General features: G+C 31.6%; 1 long non-coding RNA gene across 1 annotated transcript; it reads right to left on the bottom strand.

Annotated features, from left to right (window-relative positions):
- Window positions 1–12,312: 12,312 nt before the first annotated feature.
- On the bottom strand, window positions 12,313–12,981 carry LOC127115366 (uncharacterized). The gene is made up of 2 exons (XR_007800708.1): window positions 12,846–12,981; window positions 12,313–12,759 (listed from the first exon to the last, which is right to left on the bottom strand). It is a non-coding gene; the product is annotated as an uncharacterized LOC127115366 (long non-coding RNA).
- Window positions 12,982–13,766: the final 785 nt, after the last annotated feature.

Raw genomic sequence — 13,766 nt, 5'->3', positions numbered from 1 at the left:
AATTTTGAGGGCAGATTTGGATTCCTAGCATTTTTCTCTTCAAATTAGTATATGCACTTTTTATTTTTGTAAAGGTTGATGGTGGACAAGTCCGGTGAGGTCCACCAGAGAAGATGACCGGAGCCCTAGCTCCGGTGGTGTGTTGACACCCTCTCATCCCTTTGGTCGTGTTTAAACGTTTTAATTTGGACATTTGATTTGTTTGACCATGTTTGCAGCGCATTGACTCAAGTCAATTATGTTCCCCATGTGTATGTCCATCAGATTTGTCACCTCAATTAATGAGGGAGATCTGATGGCCCCTGATTTTTCATAATTTCTGATTTTCTTTTAATTACTCTTATTTTGTTTAATTCATAATAAATCCATTTTTAATCAAAAAAATATGGTACTTTCACCAAAAATCTTTAAATATTTTTCTCTTCCATATTCTGAATTAAAATTATTTTTTGGATTAATTTGGTACTTTTCATGAATTAAATGCTTTTGTGCATATTTTTAATTCTAAGGTCCTTTGACCTTGTTTGACCTAGGATAAATCCCTTGGCCATTTATTTGGTGTTTTGAAGGGATTTTAGGTTTTATCCAAAATAAAATGTATTTTAATTCATTTTTAATGTGATTTTTATTGATTAAATGTTCAAAAATATTGTTGAGCCATTTTTATGGTCTTGTGATGTTTGACTTTCTGTTTGGGCCTTGGTCATGATGGATTTGACTTTTGTTGGATCAAAACCATTGGACTTAGGGGATTGATGAAATATACATTTCATCTCCCAAGATGAATTAATGATTTTGATCAGATGAAATTCCTCTCATGATCAATTTATGTTCCTATCTCCCTTTCCTCATTCATCTTCATCCCTATTCTTCCCCATTCCCTCATTTGACCAATGAAATCTCTAATGTCTAAAGGCTAATTGATTCACCATTGACCTTGTGTCAGATGAATCAATACAAGTATGACTGAGATTGGTCCCTTCCATTTTCTTTTAGTGTGTGGTATGTTTTAGGAGCTTGGTTATTTGTACCAAACCTCTAACATGTATTAACACCTATATTTTTATTTCCCGACCTCAGATAGTTATGACTTCTACATAAGTCCAATTACACATAGAGCTAAATTTGACCCTCAAGGCATAACATTCTAGTAAGTGAGATTGTAAGTCTCCCATTCTTCATGGCATTGTGTGGAGACTTGACCTTTTTTTCTTTCATGGGAGCTAGTGGCATACTTGTTGAATTATCCGAGTTAGAGCCCTTCTCTTGGAAGATGTCTTGGTTTAAGGATCCATACTTGTGAATGAATGGTTGAGTGTTCTCCAAAGAATGACTTAATCAACTAAAACTCAACACTAACATTTGACTAACCATTGACTAACCATTGACTAACTCTTATTCATTACGCTTTTACTTTCAAGTCATTTACTTTATGCAATTTAAATTTTAGTCATTTAGCATTCATTTCCATTTACATTTCATGCAACTTGTTTATGTTCCAGTCCTTTTCACTTTGCTCATTAGAGCCATATCTTGTGATTGTATATATATTGTTTGTGTATTTTGATTTTGTCTTTGGTCTTAGGACCTTAAAACACCTAATAACAACAAAAACCCTAAAAAACATTTTGGTGGACTGTTGGAACTTGATCTGAACCTTTGGACTTAGAATTAGGAAACCTTCCATGTGCTAAAGGACTTTGCGAATGCCAATATTTTGAGACTGATCTATCTTGAATTGAGACTTCATCTGATGCAAGACCTTAAGGATTTCTTTGATTCATCTGCTACTCTATCTTGCTGCTTAACTACTTATTTTGTTGTTTGTCTATGTTTGATATTTTATTCTGAGTTAATCAAGGAACATTTCATCTGATGCATAGGAAGACAATGAAGACTGCTAGCTATTGGAGTGCTTGCTTGGATGTGACTATATTTATTTGATTCCTTGATCTTCATGATGTCTGGATATTGCTCATTTCTTATTTCTTATTATTTGATCAAAGTCCAAAGGAAAGTGGTTTTTATATGACATTCTTGTATGTTGGATTGCATCCCATTGGTCAGATCTTTTCAACTCTTAACTTTTAATTTTTTTCTTAGGGCAGTCTCTTCATCTCCTCCCACTTCTTTAATTTCAAAAATCTCCCCGTTTTCAAAAACTTTCTTTGTTTGTAATTTCAACTGAGACATGTTTTAATGATTAGAAACTTTGGCCTTATGCCAATGAATTTTTAAACTCTTTCCTTAATCAAATTTGTAAATAAACTTAACTATATTGACTTAATTTTCAAAAAGAAAAAAAAAGGAATAACAATCTCATTCAAACTTTGGCCTCTTGTGCCTTCTTCTTAAAATTTCATTAAAACCAACTCACCAATTGATTTGAAATGTTTACCATGAACTACGAGGTTTTGATCCCTCATTTTTATGTTGGTACGTAGGCACAAGATCGAAGGTCTTGTCAAGCACAAAAGTATAATCAATGAATTCTTTTCTCAACCCCACACTCTATTTTATCAAACATCATTTATACCAAAAACACATGCACGCATAAAAAAGGGCTCCATATGAGTACCTAGGACACTCCGGATGCTAACACATTCCCTTTATGTAACCAACCCCCTTACCTGTAATCTCTGACATTTTATTAGTTTTGATTTAAAAACTTCTTATCTTTGGGTTTTGTTCGTACTTTTCCCTTTTCCTTTGGAAACAATAAAGCGCGGTGGCGACTCTGGTTTCATTGACATTAAGCTCATCCATAGCTTGATAGTCATGAATTTACCACTACACGTACATTCTTCAGAATTCATACAACTTATAAAAGAGGAGGGGGGCCTCTTCAAAAACCGTTTCCCATGCAGGGGAAACGATGACACCCCATTATTCACACGTATAATTTTTAAAGAACTTTTAAAGATATTACAAGAGGAAGAGACATTAGCTCGCATTGTTCAACCATAAAGATAATCACATAAAACATAAATTTGCACATGTTCAACTTCATGGTTTTGTCAGTGTTCCATGCTCTCAAGGTTAGTTTTGTCATCTTGTATTTTGGTACTCCTCCTAATATGGCATGACACATTTTGCCTCCTTGTGGGCGACTTGGTAGCCCTTTATCAATTTTGTGTAACACCTCAATTGTTTCCAAGAATTTACACTTTGTCAAGTCTAATCATCGCCTTGTCCTATGATATAATTTGACATCCTTATTAGTTGTAAAGATCATTTATATTCATAAATATTTTAGAACTAGAAATTAAGTAAAACACTTTAAAACTTAATCAAATAAATGAAACATTAATAAAATATATTTGACGGGTGGACTTGAGGTAGCTTAGTTAACAACGAACCCGGATAAATATATTTGTTTAATTATTTTTGTTCTTTGTTTTCTGCTTGATGTGTTGGGTAAAACATATTTCAGTTTTAGAAACCCCATTCAACCCCCCCCCCCCCCATTTCTTTTGTTTCTCGTCACCTTTAATTGGCATCAGAGCTCCGATTCTGGTATTGATTGTGTATCAAATACTTCATCGTGTCAGATAAAGATCCGGTTTATGAAACACAATGATTGTTATCCCTCATCCAACTGCTCCTGCTGCTGATAGAGATCACTATAGTGCAAAACCTCCAATTTTTTAAAGAGATAAATTTGATTACTCTAAAGATAGAATAAAAAGTTTTTTTTCTTGGTCATGACGTAGATCTATGGGATATGGTAGTTGATGGCTACACACATCATGTTGATGGAAGTGGTAACAAAGTGGAAATAAGAATGATGACAAATCAACAAAAGAAAGATTACAAGAAACATCATAAAACAAGAAACATCTTGTTGAATTCTATTTCATGCACTAAGTGTGAAAATATCACTAACAAAGACTTAACAAAGTCTATATTTGATTATATGAGAATGGCTCGTGAAGGAAATGCTAAAGTTAAAGAAACTAAGGTACTTTCCTTAATACAGAAGTATGAAACCTTCAAGATGGAAGATAATGAAACTGTTCAAAACATGTTCTCAAGGTTTCTGACGCTTGTTACAAGACAGAAAGTTATGGACAAAAGCTACTCAATTACAGATCATTTGAAGAAAATTATTAGTAGCTTGTCCAAGAGATGTAGGCCTATGGTAACTGTGTTTAAACTTTCTAAATATCTAAACTAGACGACTCTGGAAGAACTTGTTATTTCTTTGAGAAGTCATAAGATAGAGTTTGAAGAGGATGATCCTTAAAGAGAAGTTAAATCTATGGTTCTGAAATCCATGGGAAAGTCTGAAAAGACTAAACCCTTTAAAGCTGAAGAAGATGAGGATTCTAAAGAACACTCTGAAGAAGATGAATTGTCTCTTCTTTCTAGACGTGTTAATCAACTCTGGAAGAAAAGACAAAATAAGTTAATAGGCTCCAGAAGGACATGTGGATGCTCTAATTCTACATCTGGGCTGAAAAAGTGAGGTGTTGGAAATGACATTATCTGCTTTGAGTGTAAGGAGCCATATCACTATAATAATGAGTGTCCCAAGCTGAAGAAATACACACCAAAGAAGAAAGACTTTAGAGGAAAGAAGAAAGGTCTGATGGCAACCTAGGATGACTCTAAATCTTTAGAAGATGACTCTGAGGAAGAGAAAGATAATGTGGCGCTGATGGAAAGCACAAAAGCACCTAATGAGAAGATTCAATCAAAATCAAAATCTGAGTCAGACTCTATAGAGGTATTCCCTAACTTATCTCGCTCTGAGTTAGAATCTTGTCTTTCTGAAATTCTGGAAAAGGATCAGAAGCTTCAGAACAAATACAAGGATGTGAAACAAGTCCATGTATTTGAATCTGAAGCACATAGTAAGCTTAAGAAATATTTTTCCACTTTGAATGAAGAGAACTTTATTTTTAAAAAATGAAAAATCTTCTTTTCAACGTAAAAGTTCCAAACTTGAGAAAGAAATTCTTTCATAAGCTTCTATGGATTTTGAAATTGTCATAAAGAAGTATGACAAATCTTTTCAGATATTTCTTGCTAGAAACATAGATAGAAGAAAGATGGTTTCAATGATCTATGAAGTTAGAAAAAATGGAAGAAGAGGAATTGGTTATCTGCTTAATGAAAAACATATTTCAAAACCTAAGGCAAAACCAAAAGCTATGAACTATCATTTCTCTTATACTTACACTCAAAATGATAATTCTACACTATGACCCAAGTTCTCTGAGAACTCTAGGAGAACTAATAAGAAAGGACCCAAAATTATATGGGTACCTAAGGACAAGATAATCTATGTTGCAGAAATCCTTAGCAGCTCAGTTGAAACACCAGTCATGGTACCAGGATTCTAGGTTCTCACGACACATGACACGAAGAAGGAATATGTTCCAAGACCTGGAACTTAAGCCAGGTGGTTTCATGGGTTTCGGAGGTGATCAGAAAGTGAAGATCATTGGCTCCAAAACAGTTGGTAACGATACTCTTCCTTCTATTACTAATGTTTTATTAGTTGAATGATTAATGCATAACTTATTACCCACAAGTCAAGTAAGTGACAATGGTCATGATACAATCTTTAATCAAAAGTCTTGTAAAGTTATTAGTCAGAAGGATGGATCTATCCTTTTCAATGGCAAGAGGAAAAATAACATTTATAAAATTAGACTTTCTGACCTTAAAAATCAGAATGTAAAATGTCTTATGTCTGTTAATGAAGAGCAATGGGTATGACATAGATGTTTGAGCCAAGTTAGCATGAAGAGGATTTATCAGTTAAATAAGCTTAATTTAATCAAAGGCCTTCCTAATAGGAAGTTTGCTTCAGATTCTCTTTGTGAAGCATGTCAAAAAGGAAAATTTTGAAAAACTTCTTTCAAAGAAAAAATAATTATTTCTACCTCTAAGCCTTTGGAACTTCTGCACATTGACCTTTTTCAACCAGTGAAAACTGCTTTTGTCAATGGGTGTCGCATCTCAAAAAACGCGATCCTTCGCGAGGCGCTCGCACGCTCGCGAAAAAGATGTTCGAACAGAGTCACCACCGAACTTTATTTATTCCAATGAAGGTAATGAAAAATATCGATAAAACCACGAAAAAAAATGGTCATCGCAATCAAATACATGTTCGGGAGTCGGTTATGCAAGGGGAAGGTATTAGCACCCGTCACATCCGTTGTACCCAACGAGAACCACTTAGTTAAATTTGCAATAGAGTGCTAGCTAATGTTAAATGTCATCTTTTACTTACTGAGCGAGAAAAAGAAAGGAAGAAAAGAAAGACTTAGTTTTTTTAATATTAATGTGTCTGACAAGATTTCGTAATCCTGTTCCTACGTATCTTCAGGTGCTCTGAAGAACTCAAGGCATATGTAGTTGTACTCAAAGAGAACTATAAGGTATATTGCTTTTAAAGAGAGTGATGCTTGGATCACATTTGAGCGATTAAACCTTTACTTGTTGCTCACTCTTGGAGGTTGAAGTCTTTGTTTGTTTCGCATCAAAATGGATGTTGCATACTCTTTTCTGAAAATGTTTTCGAGGTCTCACAAAGGTGGAAAACAAGCTTAATTTTTTGAGTGTTTTATTATATGACGATTACTCGAATGGCTGAGTAAGGCTACTCATATCCAAGTACTCGAGAAGAGGAATAGAAGGCTCTAGATCATCTCCTTTTTTATCCTTAATTGCAAAAGGATTTAAATAAGGTTAATTTGTTTTGGATGGATGACCAATACTCGAACGACCGAGTAAGGCTACTCGTATCCAAGTACTCGGGGAAGAGATTGGAAAGCTCTAGACCACCTCTTTTTTCGTCCAAGTTTATTACGAAAATGAGTTTGACTTACGGTTTGATTATGAAAAGAGTTTGGATGTGGCTAGGGTATACTCGACTTTGTTTTCAACTTGGATTTGATTTGGGAAAAAGACTCGGCGTTGGATCGAGGTTTTAATATTTGCATTTGAATCGAAACAGATGGAATGATCTGAATGTTTTTGAAGAAGACAGAGAGATGGATATGGAAATCGTTCTAACTTTGTGAAAATTACTCAACGTTGGATCGAATATTTGTTTTTTGTTCTTTTCTAAAAAGTGTTGATTTAATCTTGGAATTAACAGTCAACTAATACAGTAAAGTAAATGAAAGCGGTAAATTTATTACATATTCACGAGAATGGGGCTACAGTTTATCGAATGGGGATACAATGCAATAATTAAATAATATAAGCTTTGAAAGACAGTTGTAAAAATAAAGCATCTTGTTGTAAGAAGGCCTAAGAGAAAACCAAGGAACTCGAAGTAAAAATCAGAAATTGAACTATAGAATTTAATGCTATATTAAGCAATCATAAAGCGATTCATGTATGAATCATCCTATCTGAGGTCGGTCAATAAACTATATACATGTAAGCAATTTCTGAAGTAAAATTGAATTTTTAACTTCAAAATTGCTACGCATCTGTGAAAAACCGATCGGGACAAAATAAATCAATTTTTTTTAACAATTTAAATAATTAATTTAGTCAAGAAATAATAATATTAATAAACAATATAAACGATAATGATTAGTAATGATAATAATAATAATAATAATAATAATAATAATAATAATAATAATAATAACAAACAAACAGTAATAATTAAAATAAAAATAATGATAAATAATAAAAATAAATAATAAAACAATAATTATTATTGTCAATAATAAATAATAACAGAAATAAACATATAATGGCAATAATAAATCAATAATAATAATAAAAAAAAATAGTAATCAATAATAAAATCAACAATAATAATAAATGATAATATTCAATAATAAAAATTAACAATAATAGTAAATAATAAATAGAAATTAATAATAATAATAATAATAATAATAATAAATAATAATAATAATAATAATAATAATAATAATAATAATGGTTAGTAAAAATCAAAATAATAATAGTGATAATCTCAATAAATAAATGTTAATGATAGTTAATAAATAATTAATAATAATATTGTTATTAATAATTAATAATAATAATAATAATAATAATAATAATAATAATAATAATAACAACAAACGAAGTAATAAAAAAATAAAACAAACAAAAAATAAAATGGGGCGGTGCATGTACTGCTACTAGCTTCATGATCAGCACACCAAAAATAAGTCAATATTAACCTCATATATTCTAAGTTTAAAAATAACTAATGATGTGGTAATATGTGGACATAATAATATTTAAAAAAAAATACATAAATCTCTCTTCACCATCACACATGATTATACAGTAAGAACCAAAAAAAATCATCTTTTTCTTTTGTTTTATGAATTAATAATAAGAGATTTTAGTTTTCTCTCTCAAACTAAAATCAAACAATAAAATGCAAAACTAAACTTTCTTCTTCATGAAACTTTTGTGAGCAATATCCATTTTTCAAACTTAAAAATAAATAAATTGCATTCTATATGAAACTTAAAGCAACACAACAAGTGAAATGTATAAATATTGATTTTCAATCCAAGCACAAATCAAAACTTACAACAAATCAAACTTCCATTTTTCAGAAAAAACAAACTTGAGACAACAAACATCGATATTCACCCATTCACAACAACGAAAGCGAAACTTAAATCAAAGTCGAAAATCGAAGGGAAGAAGTGGTATACCATGCCTTGCGTCGGAGCTGTACGAAATTGATGAGCAGGCGTAGAAGAGCTCGTTGAGGTCAACGTCTAGGTGTGGTCGTTGTTGTTTCTTGTAGTGATCGGTCGGTGAACGTCGCCAACGAGATGTTTGGAGCGACAAAAGGAGTATTATAGTGGTGGTGGTTGATGAGTGTAGTAGTGTTGATGGTTTGTTCTATGTGGTTTCATGAGATTTGTTGTTGAAGCTTTCATGAGATTGTTGTTGTTTTAATGGATTTAGAGGTGATGGATAATGGTGGTTTTATGAAGCTTTCTTGTAGTGGGTTTTTTATGGTTGTTTAGAGATGGAGATGGTGATGAAGTGTAAGTTGTAATGGTGATTTTATGATGAACTATTGATGGTGGTGTTTTTTGAGAGAGAGTGAGGAGGAAATGTGATGGGTGTTTGTAGCATGCATTGGTGGATGAAAGAAGAAATAAATGTGTGTGCCTTTCAATGTGAGAGGAAAGAGTTTATTCTATACTTTTTTTGATGTGGCCAGCGTGCAGCTTCTTCGCTGGAGGGAGAGCATTTAATTTCTTTTTGCTGAAACAAATATTTTTGGTGTGGTCCTCAATGAATTAGATCTTGGACCTTGAAACAAATTTGGAGAGGAAATTATTTAGGACATTTGACTCGAAGTGGAACTTAAAAATATTGAAAAATGAGAGAGTTATGTCTTTGGAACTTCTCATAGGCCACTCTTGCCAAGATGTGATCAACCAACATGACCTAATTTGGTGATTTTGTGATTTCTTGATTTCAAAGGTATAATAATGGATGTTTTGAGTTTATATGATCATATAATGATGGGAAATGAAGTTGGACATTTGTGGAATTATTTTAGCTCAAATTGGTGGATGAATCAAGTCATGGAAAGTTGAAAAATCATGTATGAACCAAACACTTATAACATGGATTGAATGGGTGTTTAAATGGTTGATTTTGATGTTGAATGAGTGGTAGGGTGATTGGATGGCCAAAAATGAGCAAGGTCAATGATCAAGGGATCCCCAAGCTAGGGTTTCTTGAGCCATAAGTTTCATTAAGAACCATGGTCATATGAATTAGGGTTCGATATGTAGGGGTCAAATTGAGATATTTACAGGACATGGGGTATGAATAAACTTTGGATTTGAGGGGTCCTTAATGGAATGGTCAAGATCCATGGTGAATCATGACTTCTACAAGCTAAAAGTAGGGTCAAGAGCTAGGGTTTGGTCCTTAGGTGACTAGATGAATCTTGAAACTTTTTCAAAGGGGACTCACCACCCAAATTGGACTTGAGGAGTGAGTGAGATGTCTTGAGTGTTCCTACAAGTTTTGTGGGGTACTTGAGGATGAGATTAGGGTTAAGGTGACTTGGACACACCTCAACATGATCAGAGGATCTTGAGGTTTTGCAGATGAATTCCATGCCTTGAGCTTATGGATTATTGTGATCATCAAGTACAAATGCATATGAGATGATATGTATGAGATGTATGCTTAGGTTTTAAGGCTTAAGAAGATGATATGGATAAGGTAAACTTGAGGGTATGACAATACTTTTACAGTATAAAAATCTAGATGAAAATTGATTTTTAATAGTATGTAGATCATCACATCCAAAATACTCTCTCATTTGTGTTTTTTCTTTCATCGGAAGCAATTCGTTGATAGATATGATAAACCCCACAATAGTACACTTTCTTTTGTATCATAATTATGAACCTTTCCAAAATACTCTCTCATTTGTGTTTTTTTCTTTTTACATTGTGTTCTTAAACTTTAAGTTATTGCCCGAACCTCTTTTATTTGACCTTTATCATTTTGGTCTCTTTGAGAAAGTAACACAAGTATCACTATTGTTATGATAATCTCTACTATTGTGGGGTTTATCATATCTATCAACGAATTGCTTCCAATGAAAGAAGTAGGGTTTAATATTTTGCAACAACCAAAAACCACTTCTTCTTTATGGATTTTGTATATGTCTTGACATGTTTTTTTTCTTGTCCTAGTGGGATAAGGAAATAATTCGATCCAAGGACCAAGATGATCTGACTTGATTATGCTCCATCATTTTCCCCTGTGTTCTTGTGAATTGTGATATGTCAACCACCAATATTTCTTTTCTGCCTTCTTCGCTTTAAACATTTTTTCTTTAGCTATATCTATAATCAATCTTCAATAATACCATACAGCTATTTTGTTGAGTGATCAACAAATTTTAGGATCATCATAGTGTATCTCACCTTCCCGATTTTGAATTTCTTGTAAATAGATAATGGCATCAAGTTCACATTGGCTCCCAAATAAAAAAAAAGATTTATTGAAAGTTTTATTTGAATGGTACAAGAGATGGTGACACTTACCAAAATCGTTGGACTTTATGAGTATCTTCCTTTATAATATTTTCTTTGTCCCATTATAAAAGACTCATTTAAAAAAATATATATAACAAGATAAATAATCAATTTTAATTTTCAATGCAGTTTTTCAATTTTACTCTTTAATTAATAATATTTTTACTTTTTCCAACACGTGATAAAAGTACTTTTGTAAAAATAACGTTTTCTTTCTTTTATTTATTCTTTTTTTAATTTAGATGAAATTGTCAACTACGTCACTTATTTTAGGATGCGGGAGTATGGAACTATAATGTTGTGACTCTCATCCCGGATCATCACCAAAATGTCTTGTTCTTTGAGATGATGTTTTTCATAAAATTTATTTATGTGGGCATCTTCTCAAGTGCTCCGATGAATAAAATGTTGATTTGAAGATGATTAAAATCTCAAAGAATTTAACAAAAACTTTCTCATAATTTTATTTTTTCAACTTTTGCAGAAAAGTCTTTCTGATTTTTGGTTTTGGTCATTTTCCCCTTTGTTTCTCCACAGGCTCTTGTTGCATTTCTTGACTTTCAACATTTTCATCATCTTTAGTAGCACTAAGAATATCTGCTATAATATCATTATCACTTGTGTGTTCACGAGAATATGTAACAGTTTTTGCTCGGAAGACTTCCTTGAGTTTTTCCTGAGAGATGTTGGGCTATCCGACAAACCAATTTCTCTAGACTTTTATTGATGCGGAAATATACTTTTTATCATTCATGAAATCTTCTATGAAAAGACAACATTGGACAACCATCTTGTCAAGAGTCAATTCCCAATCTTTCCTTTATTTAATGATCTTGAGCAAATTTTGGTTTACCAAAGTTGTGTGTTGTCATTCTTCTTTTCACCTCGGATGTCAGCTGGTCTTTAAATTGTTCATATCAATGAGGTTTTCTTTAACAATAGAGCATTTCTTATACATCTCCAACCGCTCATTTGCAACAACAGTTACCATAATGTTTATAATCTGAGTAGCATTTTGAAGTTTGAAGAACATTTAAATGTTGTATCAAATATATATTTAGTTTTGAGATTTAAACAATTACAAAATATCTTGTTCTTTACACACTGCATTCTTTTTTCTTCACCTGGTCTTATCTCAATAACAATGATTTGTTTTTGGGTTGGTAATTGGATATAATTGTTTTGAGTATTCCTTATCCTTGTTTAAATAAAATATTTGCTTATTAAAAATAATCAAATTATAATAAAATATATATCTTATTTAAATTTGAAAAAAAACATCAAATGCTTAAATTTAAATGGTGATGTTTTTATTAATTATCTAAAATTTGAGTTGAATGTAACTCAAGCCTTATAAAAGTATTTTACATCAAAGAAGTTAACTTTCCCAAAATGAGTTGAATCAAAGTCAAGCCTTATTTGCAAGGACTACCTGTAACAGCACTTACAGGATAAAGATTAAAGGGTGTATCCCAAGCATAGGCAAATTGATTAGCATCATTTCCACTCAATGCATGGCCATTATATAAGAGACAATTATCACCTCTCTTAAGAAGAATTGTACGGTCAATAGGCATTGTACTTTGAAACCCTTCACAATTCAATATTATTTGGCTTAGTGGACAATTGCACTTGTTAACTACAGTAACCCTCCATTGAGTTTTGCCTCCTATTTTTGCACCAGTCATTCTTGTGATAATGAAGAGGCTGTTCAATGGACATTGGCAATAGGTTCCTGAAGATTATTTTGGACAAAAAACTATATTAGAAAATGTGCATGTTTATATGCATTTGTCACATGAAGTAATTATCAAAGCATACCCGTGATGAGCAGAGTAAGGAAGATGATGACAATAAGATACTTGCAGGTGGTTGCCATGGTTCTTGATTGCTTAATCTTGTTGGTTTTGTTGAGGAAGGAATAGTACATATATATAGTGTTTTGTATTGGAGTTTCTCTTTACTAAAATGGTAAACATAATAAAAGTTATTAAAAACTCTTGTTTTTTTAATACTTTTCTTATAAATTTAGTTTTGAATTTTAAAGAGTATCATATTTTATTTATCAAAAAAGACAAAAGAATATATATTTTGAGATTGAATATTTTTTGCAATGTTTAAATATGACATATGTTTCATAAATGAAATATTTTATTTATACATTTTCATTATTTTAAAATATTTATATTTTAGAATATTAATTTATATTTGTTTTTTCCCATTAATATATTTTTTAAATAATTTTATTTTGTATTTCTTATTTTATTAATGTTATTTTATATATATTATTTTAGAATATTTTATTTATACATTTTCATTATTTTAAAATATTTATATTTTAGAATATTAATTTATATTTGTTTTTTCCCATTAATTTATAAATAATGTTATTTTATTAATTAAGTTCACTTAATTATTATTTTTTAAATGACAAATAATTATATAAATAAACCGACACAGAATTTACAAATACATAGTGTAGCTAATAAACGGTATAAAATGTGCACAAAAAGTACACCATGCAAGACAAAAACCAAACAAAAAAAAACAAACGAAAAACAAGACTAAAAGAGTCTTAGAAAATCAGAGCTACCAACTAGTCTAAGCATCGCCTCTGCAACTCTCGCAGTCCTTGTTTCCCCCGCGATTCTATCATGTGAATTTTGTAACACCCATTTTTTCCGACTTGACATTTAATTAGATAATTTGATATAACTCAATAAATAAAGTGTCACTCATGCT

The sequence above is a fragment of the Lathyrus oleraceus genome, chromosome 1, assembly GCF_024323335.1.
Source record: "Lathyrus oleraceus cultivar Zhongwan6 chromosome 1, CAAS_Psat_ZW6_1.0, whole genome shotgun sequence".
Taxonomy (NCBI): Eukaryota; Viridiplantae; Streptophyta; class Magnoliopsida; order Fabales; family Fabaceae; genus Lathyrus; species Lathyrus oleraceus.
Note: the sequence above shows the minus strand (reverse complement) of the source record. Positions and strands in the feature narration are given on the sequence as shown.